Source organism: Panthera pardus, unplaced genomic scaffold (genome assembly GCF_024362965.1).
Source record: "Panthera pardus isolate Hobbes unplaced genomic scaffold, ASM2436296v1 HiC_scaffold_13, whole genome shotgun sequence".
NCBI classification, from domain to species: domain Eukaryota; kingdom Metazoa; phylum Chordata; class Mammalia; order Carnivora; family Felidae; genus Panthera; species Panthera pardus.
In genome coordinates this window covers 31,717,252-31,732,583 of record NW_026526688.1, presented here as the reverse complement: position 1 = coordinate 31,732,583, position 15,332 = coordinate 31,717,252, and the positions used below count along the sequence as shown (strand labels likewise).

At 50.9% G+C, this 15,332-nt stretch overlaps 1 protein-coding gene across 2 annotated transcripts in view; it reads left to right on the top strand.

Moving 5' to 3' along the window:
- The window catches only part of DPYSL2 (dihydropyrimidinase like 2), a 131,934-nt gene that overhangs the window by 66,861 nt on the left and 49,741 nt on the right, over positions 1–15,332 (top strand). The window lies entirely within an intron of this gene.

Below are 15,332 nucleotides of genomic sequence, written 5' to 3'. Positions count from 1 at the left end.
AACACATTGCATTTGGGGTCATCGTCAGAGCTGTCCGTTTTGAGCCTTTGCTCATAAGTATTTGATTTTGGCTTTTAAACAGTTCCTGAGGCTGCATCTTCTTGGAGTGACGGCGGGGTGCTGCAAATGAAGTGTGGAAGCAGGAACCTGTATTCGTTCCACTGCTAAGAAAATCAAGTGGGGGGAATATTTCCTGGCCTGGGCTTGACGTAAATGGAATTGGGCAGCCCTTCTTCGAGAGCGACCCACAGATATTGTTAATTGTCATTTATGTAGGAAAATTGCTGCCACCCAACAGCAGATGTCCTTCATGCGTTGCTCCAAGGAATTTGTGCTTTTTGTTCGGCAAAATCTGAAGTATATTTCCTGGAGTCATAGCATGCGTGTTCAAAGTTAGCTTGTATAAGGTCGGCTTCCAATGTGCCTAATGATGCCTCTGTGACAGATACTATTTTGGTTTTGAAGAGGGGGATAAGCTACACCATGGCCCATCAGACACATATGTAAAAAAAAGAAAAAACCAAAAACCGTTTATCCAAGAGCGAAAGGAAATATATAATCCATCTTCAAAACTTACAGTTCAGTTCAGAAGAGGGTCAAAGTAGAAAGAACTTAGCTATTTTATGCTTTAGAAAAACCTATGTTACTGCTTATTTTTCAGAATGACGGTCTTTTTCCCTTGTAACTTCACAGTCCATCTCTCAGCGTCCTTTTTTCTATTCTGCCACTTGGGCGAACATTGCCCTGCTGTCCCCTCCTAGTCTGAGCGCCCCTACGTTTTAAATTGCACTTTCTTGGTCTTCTCTCTCGGTCCTGGTCTTCAGAGTGTCTGAAGGATCAGCGACCACTGTCTTCTGGTTCAGCTTTCTAATCAGAGAGCCTGCAGGTTGAAGCCTTATTACTTCGCTCTTGCTGCACACCTCACCTTCTGACCTAGTGGGAGCCATTCTCAAGGGCGTGGGGGGCGGGGATCCTCCACCCACAGCTCAGTGCCCTGACCTACTGGAAGAGGCTGCCATTTTGTCAGTCGTGTCTGCTAGGACTCAGCTGGCACCAGTGGGCCTGGCTGCCCCTTCTCCAGGGCCAGCTGCAGAGCCACATGGGAGCTTCGAGAAGCACCGACTGCTTGGGTGACAGCCTGCAAGGCCAAGCCAAGGCTATAATCTGCCTCTGTTTGAGTTCATATGAGGTCCTCGTGGGCCCCCGCGTTGTTCACCGGGTATTAATAAGCCACAAATAATCTTTCCCGAGTGAGTGGTCAGTGCTGTCTCTCAGTGGAGGGATTGCTGGGCGGGAGCCCCCTGTGGTGGAAATGCTGCCAACCAGGAGTCTGCCGTTGTGGTCTCCCTCCGGCACTGACTCGCTGTGCGACTGTGGGCAGGTCCCCTCACTTCGCGGGCCTGCGCATCTGCACGATGAAGGATCTGCACGAGCTGACCCTGCATGTCCCTTTCAGCTCCCACATTTGGTGACTCACCGAGCTCAGAGACCGTTTGCCTGTGATCAAGTGCACTTCGCTCAGCAGATGCATAAAGCCCTGTCTTCTCTCAGACTTACTTGAAAGACCCCACCATTCTGTTTTCTCGTCTCCTACCTCCCTGAATGGGCCTTTCACTCCTTGCACTTGACCCATTCTTTGGCCCCCCATTCTGTGTCTTGTCCCTTCTCTGCTTTCACGCCGCACCCCCCCCCCCCCCCGCCGCCCCGACTGCCTTCACCACGAGGGCATATGCCTTCCTGCTGATGCCCTGACATTCTCTTTGATCTTCTTCCTCAGCAGCAGTGGGCTTCCTTCCCTTCCTTCCAAGTGGGCTCCTGAGCAGGGACAAGGGACAGATCCACAAGGCCTGTACCTGGTCTGGGGGCTGGGAACAGTCAGCAGATGGCCTTATGGCAGATAAGGGGGAAGGAGAAGTCAGACTGCCTGCCCTACACATCCGGGCAGAATGTGATCGTATTTCAGTGTAGGGTTTGTGATGCAGTAGTAAGGCTAAGAGGCTAAAAAGCAGAGGGATTTAATGAGCAAACCCCAAGGAAGAAAAGTAATCAGAGGTGGCAGGGATATGATTAGAATTGTCACACCCCAAACTCCACTGCTTTTAAAGCCCTGAGAAGAATATTACCTGCCCTTGCAAATAACCACCCATGGTTACTGACCTCTATAGAATTCCCACTGGCCTGCCCTTCCCTCGGGAAGCAAGTGGGAATGATACAGATGAGGAAATCGGGATTTCTTCTGCTTGCTGGTCAACACATTTCGGCATTGCTTCAGAAAAGCACGCTTTACAGACACAGAGTTTTGCGAAGAGGGAGAGCTAGCTTAATGTGACTTGGTTGGTACCTACAGCCTGCTCCTTCAAGGAAATTGTAGCTTCCTCAAGGAGTTTCGAGGCCAAAAAAAAAAAAAAAAAAATGCTTAGGGCCCTGGAGGAGATTCAAGTGAAACTTGCAGAAGCAAGCCCTTGAAGTAACCGGTGCACCACTGCCCACACCCCCTTCCTGCCATCTCTCTGAGTTTCTACAAGCCTGTCACCTGCACGTGCCCTTTGCAGTGCCCTTCCCAGGTCTGTCTGAAATGGCACGGCCCAAGGTGGAAAATGTAGCCGAGTAGTCCAAGTTTAAAAAGGGAGGTGACACGTCAGCAGCAGAAAATAATATTATTGCCATCCAACAGAGCCTCCCATTGAGAATGGCACAACGAGAGCTTTGTAAGGGGCCCCCAGTGCAGGGCAGACGGAACGCCCTTTGCCCTTTCCATCCAGTGGTGGGTGGGCGGAGCCTCCAGACAGGCCCTGCACGCGGCATCGAGACCAGCCGAGGGGTCACGGAGGTGGCAGAGTTGCTTCCTGGGGAAAATGCTACTGGGTTCCCGAGAGCGTTACGCTCATCAGAGTTAAGACTCCAACATCTTAACCAGAGAGAAGCAGATGGGAATGGTTACCTCCGTTTTATAGAGGGAAAGTCCGGGGCCAGAGAGAAGGGCATTATTTGCTGATGCTTATCCTGTGCGTTGGTGTTCGCGGCCGGTGTGGAAAACACATCTACGGGGCTGGCTTCCCCACCTGCCAGCTGTGTGACTTAAAGCCTCAGTGGCCTCATCTGCAAAGTGGGGAAAGTTGTTACACAGAGTGACTTGGAGACATGAGAACAGTGCCTGGCCCATAGTAAGCACTCAGATGGGGTTGAGTTACTTTTTTTCCATCTGTATTAGGTGCCAGCAGCCTCTCATCTCTGTAGAGACCCCTTCCCGATCGCTGCTTTTGTAAGAGAGCCGGAGAAAAGAGACTGCAGCTGCAGGAGGGCACAGGGGTTCCCTAAACATGGCTGACAGGTTGTGGACCCTGGTGTCACCTGCATGCATTTCAAACATTCAGCTTCCTGGTCCCCACCCAGCATATCTAAGCAGAGAGCGTGCTGGTGGGACCTGTGAACCTGTATTTGAATCTGGATTGTCACATGCACTTGAGCTGTTCGAAAGCACGGATCTCGGGTCCAGGCCAGATCTCTGGACTCCCGATGTCTAAGGACCAGAACCCACAGTGCAGGGAAAAGAGCCTGACTGTCATTTTTGCTAACCTGAACTTCAGGCTTTCCCTGGAGGGGTGGAGCCCCAGTGCAACACCCTGCACCGCAGAGATCAGGATGGGACTTGAGCACAGAGAAGGTGCAGGCCTGGAAGAGACCTCTCTCTGAGCTCTGCACTGGTCACCTTCTAGATGGGGCTCCTTGGATGTGCCTCAGGCACCTCCATCCAGCTGTCTCCAGGCATCCTTACCCTCGCCTCTCATTGTCCTGCCTCTCTTCTGGCGCCCAACCCCAGCGAGGGCCGCAGTCACAGTTATTCTGGCCTGAACTCACAAAGTCACCCTGTGCTGCGTTGAGTGAATTTTGTCTGTCCCTTATCTCTTGCATCCATTCCATTACTGCCACTAAGTCATACCTTTGTTGTCTGTACTGGATTTGTGCCCCCGCCTTCGGAGGAGTCTCACTGCCTCCGGGATTCTGTCTCTGCAGGGATCCTGTCTCTGCAGCGTGCACATCTCCTTGCACCACGGCACTTTCTCTGACACGGCGATGATCATGCCCTCTCCCTCCCTTGCAGCCCTCAGGGGCTCCCTTTTGCCCAGAGGATGCAGCTCAAGCAGCAGAACGCTCCATGCCGTGACCCAATCCTGCTGCCCCAGTCTCGACCCAGATGTTGTCACCTTAGCCAGGGGATGCCCTTACCTTCTTCTCTTTGCCTCCGGGAATGTTTATTACTCTTCGAGGCCCAGCTAGGTGTCACCTCTGTCCCAGAGCCCCTGCTCAGCCCCCTTCCCTGTAATCTATTGCTGCTTCTTTATGCCTTGGCAAACATGGGGTTTTTATCCCAGGGCCCTTATGACATCCATCATGTGTTATAATGTGATCAAGGCTCCTGCCTCTTTCATTTTGGTATTCCCCACCCACCCAGCAGAAGCACCTGAGGGGTGCTTCATTAATGCTTCCAGTTGAATCAATGAATGAATGAGTGAATGAGTGAATGAACGGGGACGCTAACAGCACTTGGTTTCCTGCTTCATCTGAGCCTGGTGCCAGAGGACTGGGAATCCTGGGGCCGGGTTAACATGTCTGATATCCTCTGTGGTCGTTTTGACCGAAGCAGCCATCTCTTCAGCGGCGCCCCTGTGCCTGCTGCCCTAGCCCCACGGTCAGCCATTATGGCAGTTGGGGGAGGGAGGCAGGAGAGGAGAGATCGGGGTCCATGCGATCAGGGATGGCCCCCCTTCCCCCTCCGCCTGGATTGTTCTTTCAGGAGGGGGGGGGGGGTCGCATCTCATGTGGTCCTCCTGTGAGAGGGCTTGGCCACAGCGTACAGGGTCAGGTCTGTTTGAGGAGTAGCTCTGAGCACTGTGGCAGACTCAGCGATCACTCCCCGACACCCCCTGGGCACGTCCCAGCGTTTTCTGGAGAGTCTTGCCTGTGGAGGCAGGAGGCCTGACATGAAGGCGAAGTGGCTTCCCATGATCCTGCTGGCCGGGCTTTCCTCAGGAGACGTGGCTCTGAGTGTCACTGTGGTACATCCACTGCTTGTCATTTTTTCATCCATGTGGCATTTGGGTTTGCTCCCTGCTTCTGATGAGTACACATGTGTGAACACACACACACTATAATATGAATTGTCTGTAATTGATACTTTGATTATTCCCTTTGCATCATTCATTTGACTCGGGTTAGAAAGTGTTTACAAAAAAGGCCGACCACATCAGACTAAAGTTTCAAAGTCCAGGACCGAAGTCGTGGCCACAGAATCGGCCCGTGGCCTGGCGATTAGAAAGCCACGTTAGCCGATGGGCTGTCAGCGCAGGCTCTTCCTGTCCACTGCTTGCGTCTCCCCGGGCCCACGTGGGCGAGGTCACACATTTCGCCTAAGGACACGAGTGCCTCAGCAAGCGGACCCCATGGGACTGGGCCTGCGCAGGTGGGGGGCACGCGGATCGCAGCCACGAATGGCCGGATTGGAAGAATCCCTCTACTCCCTGCAGTATTTTGGGCCGATCACCTAATACCTGCTGCCGAGCAGAATGGGGGGAGGGAATGGAACAGACGAAGCATCCTGAGAAGTAGCACAGCTCTTCCTGAAGGCCCGCACACACACTTTACTAAATGCCTTTCTTGTGGAGGAGGCCCTTGGGTCGGGCTCCACCAGCCAGCCTCATAGCCCTGTGGCGATTCAGGTGAGGCCCCTCCAGAAGCAGGGACGTTCCTGTTTGGGGGCCTAGGCCCTATGCCATGGACATTGTAGCAGGTATCTTAATCTACTCGGGGGTTCTTGCTGGCCTCTGGCTCTCAGAGCTGGCAGTTAAAATTTGGAAATCACCCCCGGCCACCTAGGGGGTGGGCCTTCGTCTTTTAGGAAGGCGTCCTATCCTCCCTGATGCAGTTCTGGCCCTGCCCGTGGGTGCTGTACGCAGAGTTCAGGGCGTCTCAGTACCCGGATGCTCCCAGAGCCTACTCTCTGCCTTCCCCTAGAGCTGGATGTTTCGATTGTTGGGAACTTCTGGTCGGTTCTGTTGCCCATGATGACAGCTAGAGCCAGGCGTGGTAGGGGGGGCAGTGGGAATGTTGGGCCCCAGCAAGGTCTTCCCAGTCTTCGGATGTGAGGGACGGGCTTCAGTGGTCAGCATCCCGCAGTCTCGGGGTTCCATGTGGCTAAATAAGAGCCTGCAGGACATATACAAGCCCAAGGACGCGCTTGCTCTGTGTCCTGGCTCAGGAAGCTGGGCAGAAACTTCCAGAGGGCACAGCTCGTGCCTTATCCCTTTGTTTACGGCCCCTGACATATGTGGAAGCTGCCTGATAAAGAGCTGAACGAGTCTGGACCAAAATCTGCACCACATCCCTCCTTCTACCTTGATGGCTTAACATTGTTGTCCTGGGACCACTCTTCTCATGTGAAATCCTACATGGACGGCCCTCCCTCCTCCCTCCCCCGACCACCTGGCGGATAAGGCTGATGAGGGCAGAGCTGCTCTGGCTGGAACAGTGGGCTGGGGGAGAGCCCAGGTCCGTGCTCCCCTTTCTCACTGTGCTCCCCACCTTGAGAGCCCCTCTGCCTCTGGGGAGTTCTAGTAGGGCTTGGGGGAGCCCAGCTGAGAAAGCACCCCATTCCATCCCTGCCTTCCCCACTGCTTGCACACTAAGTCGTCGGGGGGAAAAGACGTTTAGTAAGAAGGGACGTACCTACTTAGTCATTTAAGAAAACTAACCGCACTGTGAGTTTTGGGTGGTTTTGGGTAACGTGCCTCCTTCTGTTCAAGACGGGGACTGGGACAAAGTACCCGTGTCCCTTCCCCTGCCTGGGTTTGCACTGGTTTGCTTTGCTTTTCACTAGAGCCCGTAATGGGTAAACACTCTTCTGTCCCCTGTTTGAAAAATTAGTGATACACAGTGTTTTACAGGGAAAAATGACCGTCTTAGGGTGGCCAAGGTGTCCATTTTTTGCGGGGGTGGCTCGGTCAGTTAAGCATCTGACTTCGGCGCGGGACCCCGATCTCCCTCTCCTCTCTCTCTCCGAGGTGTCCACATTTTCCTACCTACCATTCATAGTTCTGGCCCCAGATCACTGCTGGGCTTCTTTCTCCCTTTTTCCTCTTTGAGAAGCCATCCCTGTTTCTCCTTGGAAAAAGGATTATGTCTTTCCTTGGGTTTTGAGAGCTCTGCCTCTGACTTTCTGCTCTTGTTGGGTGAAGCCATTTACCCAAATGCCTTGCTTTTAGTCCCTCTTAACTGCCATGGTAATGATAAAGGGGAATCACAGTGAGTAGAAATTAGAGTTCTTTCTGGTTAACCCACTTGGGAGGCAGCTTTCTTTGAATGTGACTAAATGTTCCCCTAATGATAGAGAGGATGCGGTGGGGGTTGGGTCTCTGTGGCTGAGGCTGCCTACACAGGGAAGGGAATTTTGTTTCTCTGAGCCAGGGCGGTAGTTCCACACCTCGATTGCACCCTAGAATCCCCTGGGGGAGTTTTCACAGACTACAGAGACCAGAGCTTCTGACTTAATTGCTCTCGGTGGCCTGGGCATTAGTAGTTTTTAAAGCTTCCGGGTGATGGCCAAGGTTAAGAGCTATGGATCTGGGTGCCCGCTCCAACAGTTGGTTTCGGCTGAAACCGAATGAATGTCTGCCAGAGTTTTCTACAAGCTAGAGGTGCCCTCTGCACTCTGTTCTCTTCTGTATCCTGTCCTCTTTTTTTTTTTTTTTTTTTAAGTTTATTTATTTATTTTGAAAGCGAGGGAGAGAGCGTGCATGAAAGTGGAGGAGGGCAGAAAGAGAGGGAGAGAGAATCCCAGGCAGGCTCCACACTGCAGATGTGGGCCTCGATCTCAAACCTCGAGATCATGACCTGAGCTGAAATCAAGAGTCAGATGCTCAATCGACTGAGCCACCCAGGCACCCCTGTATCCTGTCTTCTTTGTGAAGGGAGGGGGAGGAGGATTGCAGCGTCATGCCCTGGGGTGGGTGGATTCTGGTGGGTGCCCTCCAGAAGCTTATGAAACTGGGTGGTGCTCAGCTGGTGTCACCAAGAAGGGCCTCCTCCTTCAGTTGTTGTCCTTGGTGTCCTGGAAGGATTGTACTTGGCTAATGCCCTAACAGGGCACTGGTTAGGACTTGGAGGATGTTGGGCGGGAAGTGATGGGCAGGAATGAGGCCAAGGGGTGAATGGGGGGGAGTACCAAAGGCAGAGTGGAGCTGGGATGTTGACTGCTGTCCCCAGCCCTGTGGGCCACCTGCTGTGCTGGTTTCCCTGAGAAAACCCTACTGTCTTTAGGTCGAATCAATAGTGTTTATGACCTAATCTCCCTCTAATGATAGGTCAGAACTGGAATCCTTCCTTGTGGGGAGACTGTGAGGGAAAAATCAAAAGAGCCTGATAATAACATAGAATCATAGACTCTTAAGGCAACCATTCGGATTTTCTGTCCCGGCCTCTGTCTCCCAGCTGGGGGAAATTTACAGGGCTTTGCTGCAGAGGGCAACACAACAGGGCAGGGGTGGGACAGCTCCAAGGAGCCCAAGATCTCGGTTTAGTTTCCCTTTCTAGCCCTTGTTGTTGCATGTGATCATGGGATACCTTAGTTCTAGATGGCAGTTTCCACGTCTATAATGTGGGGACAATGCAGCCCTGTTTTGTGGGGTTATGTGCAAAGTAAGTGAGATCGTTTGTGCCATAGTATTTGGAAATGGTTATCGGGACACTTTCGGCACATGTGTGAATCAATGGGTCTCTCTATCTACGTGTTATCTGTCAGTCTGATCTCTATACCTGTCTGTCATTCTGTCTCTTGTTTATCTCCTCTCTCATCTCTATATGCGATTTGTCATCATCTGTCTAGTGTGTATTTCCAGCTATCTAGTCTCCTATCGAGCATCTAGGTAAATCTATTATCTGTAATCCATCCTGCAATCTGATGTTTACCTACCTGTCCATCGGTTGGTCTGTCTGTTGATGAGCTGTTCATCTCTCCTCCAAGAGTGCAGTCACATCCCCGCTGATTCCAGGTGGGCTATCTCCCTTCGCTGCCACTTGGTGAGTTCAAGGCTTGTTTTTATCTTCCAGCCTCTGAGGTGGAGCGTGTTCTGAACAGAGGAGGAAAAACAACTGTATATATATGTTTATATATAAGGAGCCCTCTAAAATGGCTTCTTGCACAAAAATGTGAAATTTCACTTTTCATTTCCCACCTCTCCAAATAGTTGCTGGAGAATTTGGGGCTTACATTTCTTGACAACACGCTACGCCCCACAGATGTAAAATGATGTCACAAGGAAACAGCCCGTCAAGTCAATAGCTCTTGCTAGATTTGAATTTTCAGCCAAAACAGGACTTCAGACGAGGCCAGCTTTGTAATCGGTTGTTCCCGTGCTGGTGAACACCCGGGCCCTTCTGTTTCTCGCGGGGGATTCATTACAGTCTCTGCAAGGAGGTTCGCATTCCTTGCTGAACCTGCCCAAATCTCTCCCTTCGCACAGCTCACTGAGCTCCCCTTGCACAGCCTGGGGTCATTTTTCTGGCAGCCTTGGTGACAAATTCCTCCCCAGTGGGTGTTCCACCTAAGGAGGGATTTAGTCATATGGGAAGCAACACTCACAGAGCGTGGTGAGAGAGGCCGGGCAGAATGCTGAGCTCTCTCCTCTCTGCAGGCACAGTGAGCGACCCATTTGTGACATCAAATGAAGGGACCGTGTCAGACCCCTCAGAGATGAAAGTGCTGGTCCCTGATCCCTTTATTGGCCCGTCGTGGCAGAGACAGGTAGCTGCTGTTTCTTGGACGTGTACAACTCCTGCTTCTTCCTTTCAGCTGGGAGTCTTTCTTCTTATTTATTTATTTCTTGCCCTGGTTCATTAGCTGCAAAATCACGGGGGACAAAAGGCAAAAAAATCTGTAGTGGAGGCAAGAAGAGAGTTCAGTTGGAAAGCTATGCCCTAGGGGGTGGACAGATATTTGGGGGACATGCTGTGCCCAGTGTCAGGGGTGGGGCCCAGGGCTTGGGATCAGGCATTGGGCTGATAGCTATCCCCAAGAAACAGAAAGATTTTGGTGTTCAAGCTTTATTTTGTTCTCTATTGTTGGATACATTTAAAAGCATTTGATTTAAAAGCATTTTTTGTGGGGGCGCCTGGGTGGCTCGGTCAGTTAAGTGTCCGACCTTGGCTCAGGTCATGATCTGGCGGTCCGTGAGTTCGAGCCCCATGTCAGGCTCTGTGCTGACAGCTCGGAGCCTGGAACCTGCTTCAGATTCTGTGTCTCCCTCTCTCTCTGCCCCTAACCCACGCGCATTCTGTCTCTGTCTCTCTCGAGAATAAACACTGAAAAAAAATTTAAAAGCATTTTTTCCTGTAATATAAAGGGGGGAAGTGATCAGATAGTGTGACCATCTCTCACTAAGCAGGAGGCCGTGTCAGGCAGGGGCGGGGGGGGAGACGCTCACCAAGAGGGTGGCAGGGGAGTATCTGACCATCCAACAGAAACACTGGATTGATGACCTAGATTTCCCCCTGTGTCCCAGGGTGACTGGAAAGCAATCGAGAGGAGTAACCGATGCCATGCGTTTACTCGCGGAACTTTCCTGCTTCTGGGAGGCCCAGGAGCTCTTTTCCATGCTGGACCAGATTGTGCTGAGTCCTGTCACGCAAGCTGCTTCAAAGATCTTCTTGCCCTTGCCCGGGCCTTGTCTTTCCTCATTTCTCTGACTCGCTTTGGCATGGCCCTCCACGAGGCTCAGCGGGCTATGTTCTTCGCAAGTCCGATCGGGAAACACCTCAGGCAGATGGCAGTGTTTGAGGAGCAGCAGAGATAGGGAGGAAACTCAGACGGTTGTGCAGGGCTGGGATTGCTGCTCTGCACATTGTTGTTTCCTGCACGGAGATAATCCGAGGAGACGCATGAGGTGTAACGGAAAGAATTTGAGGCCCCGGCTTCTTGACGACACATCTTCACGGAGCTAGGAATCAGGAGACCTTCGTTCTGGTGTTTGCTGCTTGTTTATTCGCTCGGGCAGGGTGTCCCTTATTTCTGTCTTGGTGTCGTCAGTTGCTGGAGGGGCCTGGGTTGGACTTTCCTGCCTAATAGGGTTGCAGTGAGGAATCGGTGACGCCGCACAAGTGGCACCCAATGTGGGCAGGTTGTGTGTGAGGGCGAGTGGGCCCCACGGCCCAGTTTTGCTCCTGGCAGTGAAAACTTTTTTTTTCCTTTGACAATGTATTCATGTTTGAGAGGCAGAGAGAGATAGAGCATGAGTGGGGGAGGGACAGAGAAAGAGCGAGACACAGAATCCGAAGCAGGCTCTGGGATCTGGGCTGTCGGCACAGAGCCCGACGCGGGGCTCGAACCCACGGACCGCGGGATGGTGGCCTGAGCTGAAGTCGGACGCTCAACCGATTGAGCCACCCAGGCGCCCTGACGGTTAAAACGTTTCATTTTGACCCCTGGAGACTGAGGTATTTGAAGGGGGTACGTTTGCTTTGTAGTGATTGACTTCAGCAACCACCTTACTTTTCATCATACACCCGTCTGTCTTCGTTCATGAAGATTCAGTCAAAATGGTCAGTGTAGCTCCAAAATGGTGTTTCTTTGGACATGATGATAGCACATCCTCCCCACCCCCTGAATGTCTTTTCTAGCTGAAAGCGTTTAGCTCTATTATTGGAGACTTCTCCCCTGGCCCCAGGAGAACATAGTTTCCATCTTAGTTTGGAAAAGGAGAATCTGCTTTGCTGAATTTTGCTTTGCTGAATTTTGCTGCGTTTTAAGACACCTGATCGTTTCCTCTCCTATATTCTAGAAACAGACCCACGTGTTTATTGGAAAACGGTACTTTTCAATCACGGTTGGCTCAAAGGGCAGGTTAACATTTTAACATTAAAATCGTAGTTGCTGGGGGATGAATGGTAGTCCAACACCTGATTGCAAGCTCCAGGTGAGGGCTGTGTCCGAGACTTAGCAATTGGTTTTTTTTTTTAATGGTTTATTATTATTATTTATTTTTGAGAGAGAGAGAGAGAGACAGTGTGAGCAGGGAAGGGACAGAGAGAGAGGGAGACACAGAATCCAAAGCAGTCCAGAGACTCTCAGCTGTCAGCACAGAGCCCAGTACGGGGCTCGAACTCATGAACTGCAAGATCATGACCTGAGCTGAAGTTGGACGCCTCATTGACTGAGCCACCCAGGCGCCCCTTAGAGATTGTTTATTGCTGTCTCTTCGTGTTGCCGCAGGGAGACCAAAGCCCGGGAGGGGGGTGTGTCCTTGTGGGCGGGACTGAGATGATTCCTGTGACCTCTGTCCCATGGTGCATGTTTATATCTGTATTCGTGTGTCTTGTGTGCATTTTAGTTCACTACCAACAGTGAGTGCAGGTGGAAGTTCACCCAGTCTTCTGACGAAGAGAATCTTTTCTACCGTGCAAAGCTCATCTCTAGGAAAAAGCTTACTTTCCAGAGACTAACTGAAGAAGGTGTTATTCCTGTTTGCAGTGAAGTGTAGGTTTTCATTAAATGGCAAGGCCTCCTAGTGAAAGACAGACTGGAAAAGCTGATAAATAAAAAAGAAATAGATTCTCTGTCTGTAGGGAGATGGAAAGTTTTTATTCAACTGTATTTCTGCTGCCTTTGGCTTGAGCGAATAGGCATATGACTTTTCTGTCTTCGTTCTGAGAGTCAGATGATCCAGAAACCACGTTCTGCACAACATTTCTGTTTCTATGACATAAATCCCTTATTTCCATTGTCTCCTTGCCAATTAAAGGTGGCCTGTAGCAACCGATGGGTTTTCCATCCAGGATTGTGCCAGAAAACATTATTTTCTTGATTGGGTTCCCTCCTCATGGATTGGTTTGACCCTGGCTTTTTCCGCATTCTCTTTGTCTCGAAGGCAATTTACAAAAAAAAAACAAAAACTGCCTATCCGTTCTGCTTCCCCCTAGGAGAAAAGATGCTAGGTAATAGTCTCATTAGTTCAAGCTTGCTTTATTCATTAATTAACTAATCCATTCGTTATTTATGTGTGTATGTGCATGTTGGCTTACACAAACTATACTGACTCGTTAAAAATAAAAAAAAAAACAAATAATTTACATGCCATAAAACTTAGTCTTTTAAGGTGTACAATTCAGTGGTTTTCAGTGTATTCATAGAATTGTGGAGCCATCACTCCCGCCTGAAGTCAGAACGTTCTCACCTCCCCGAAAGGAACCACATAGCAGTTAGCAGCTATGCCCCACCCCCAGCTCATTCCATATACTCAGCTACTCTCTGTCTCTGTGGATTCGGACATTTCGTATAAATGGGATCGTGTAATATGTGGCCTCTTGTGTCTGGCTTCTTTCGTTTAGCCTGATGTCTTCAGGGCTCATGCGTGTTGTGGCATGGATCAGCACTTCATTCTCTTTTATGGCCGAATAATAATAGTGTATGTATGGATATACTACATTTTGCTTATCCATTGACCAGTTGACGGCATTTGGGTTGTTTCTACTCTGCGGCTATTGCGAAATGAATAATGTTCTTTGGTGGACACGTTTTTGTGTGCACATATGTTTTCATTTGCCTTGGGTGTATATCCAGCAGATGGGTTGCTGGGGTTTATGCTAATTCTATCTTTCACTTTCAGGGGACCTGCCAAACTTCTACAGCGGCACCATTTTCCTTTCCCACCAGCAGTGTAGGAAGGCTCCGGTTTCTCCATATCCTTGCCAGTGCTCATTATTGTCCGTTGTTTTGGTCACAGCCACCGGGGTGGGGAGTGAGGTTGTAGGTCATCGTGGTTTGACTTTAGGCTTTATTTTAAGGCCGGTCTGCTTGCTCACTGACCCTTAGTCACACTTATCTTGATCTGTGATGTGAGAATTTGGTTTTGAGTGTGTTTTCCTAGCCTTGCAGAGGGGCATCTGATGTGACAAGTGTAGGAATGCTCATTGAGATGAGACAGGTAATGGAAATCACGTATACAACAGAAAAGCAGCCCTCCCACCCAACGGCCTCTGAAATTCTCTCTTTGGGGGTTCATTGGTCTGGCGGGCTGCAGTGACTGCCTCTGCCCCCTCCACATTGGCTCTTATCTCACACTTTGGCCCAGAGTGAGTCCTGTTTTGCTGCCTTTTTGACCATCCTTCATTCTGCTTTATGGTGGGGTGGGCAGGTAAACTACCCCGTGCCAGGGAGGGAACCTGGCAGAGGCTCCTAAGCCCGCCAGGCCTGGGGAAACCTGGGAATCTCCCAGGCCAGTCCATTCCTGCCTCGGATGGGCATCCCCCCTCTCCATAGGCTAGATTAAGAAGATAGTTTACCTTCTGCATTTACAGTTACAGAGCCCTTTACACACAGCTGCTCTCCCCTGGGACCCTCCTTTTCACAATCTGTAAGACAGGGTGGGAAATGCCCGCGCCCCCAGCCCCTCCCCGGCATTTCCCACGAGAAAGCTGCAGAGTAGAGAGGTTAAGTGACTTGCCCAAGGCCACCCAACTAATACAAGGCGGAATGCAGGCTCGTCCTGGTGGGATGTTGCCCGCCTCTGTCATCGGGCGAGGAGACATCAGGCGTGTGAACGTGGCTTCAGTGTGCGCCCTGGATTTGGGGCGGCTCCCTCATCACTCTCTGGATGTTTCTGACGTAGTATCAACAAGCACCTGCTCCATCTGAGGACTGATGGTATTGTGCTCGACTGCGGAGGCCGCGATTGATGTGGGCTGGCGGAGAGTGATAACGAGAAGGATGTGGTCACTTTCTCAGTGCCGTCGCAGCTATTGCTTTGTTTAAACAGAGTTAATGAGCACCGTGGTTTCCACTGCTAAGAAAACCCTGTTCATTCATCCGTTCAGCTGATGTTCATTCTGCTGCGCGGTAGGTAGTGGTCTCAGCATTCAGACTGCAGACAGGGTTCCCATTCTCAAAGAACTCGCAGGCCATCGGGGAGACCAACAAATAAAAGCTTAACAATATAATGTAGCCCCTACACTAAGGTTCAGGGGGCAGCTGAGAAAAAGACATCTTTAAAATCTGCCTGAGAGGGTCAGGGGGAGACTTCTGCCGAGGCTTGAAGGCAGGCCAGGATTTTGCCCTGGAGTCCGATTGTGGGGTGGGCAGCAGGAGGAGGTGTCCAGCCAAAAGCGAGGCATGTATGACTGGATCGAGGCACATGGGAGCCGGTGAGTAAGAGTCTGGCACCCTTTAGAATTTACAAGTAAATCAGTATTGCTGGGTATTAAAAAAAAAAGTTCCAGCAGGAAGGACATGGCGGGGAGTCTAGAAGGAAGGGGAGTGGGGAGGGGAGGCTGGTGGGGAGGGGTGTCGT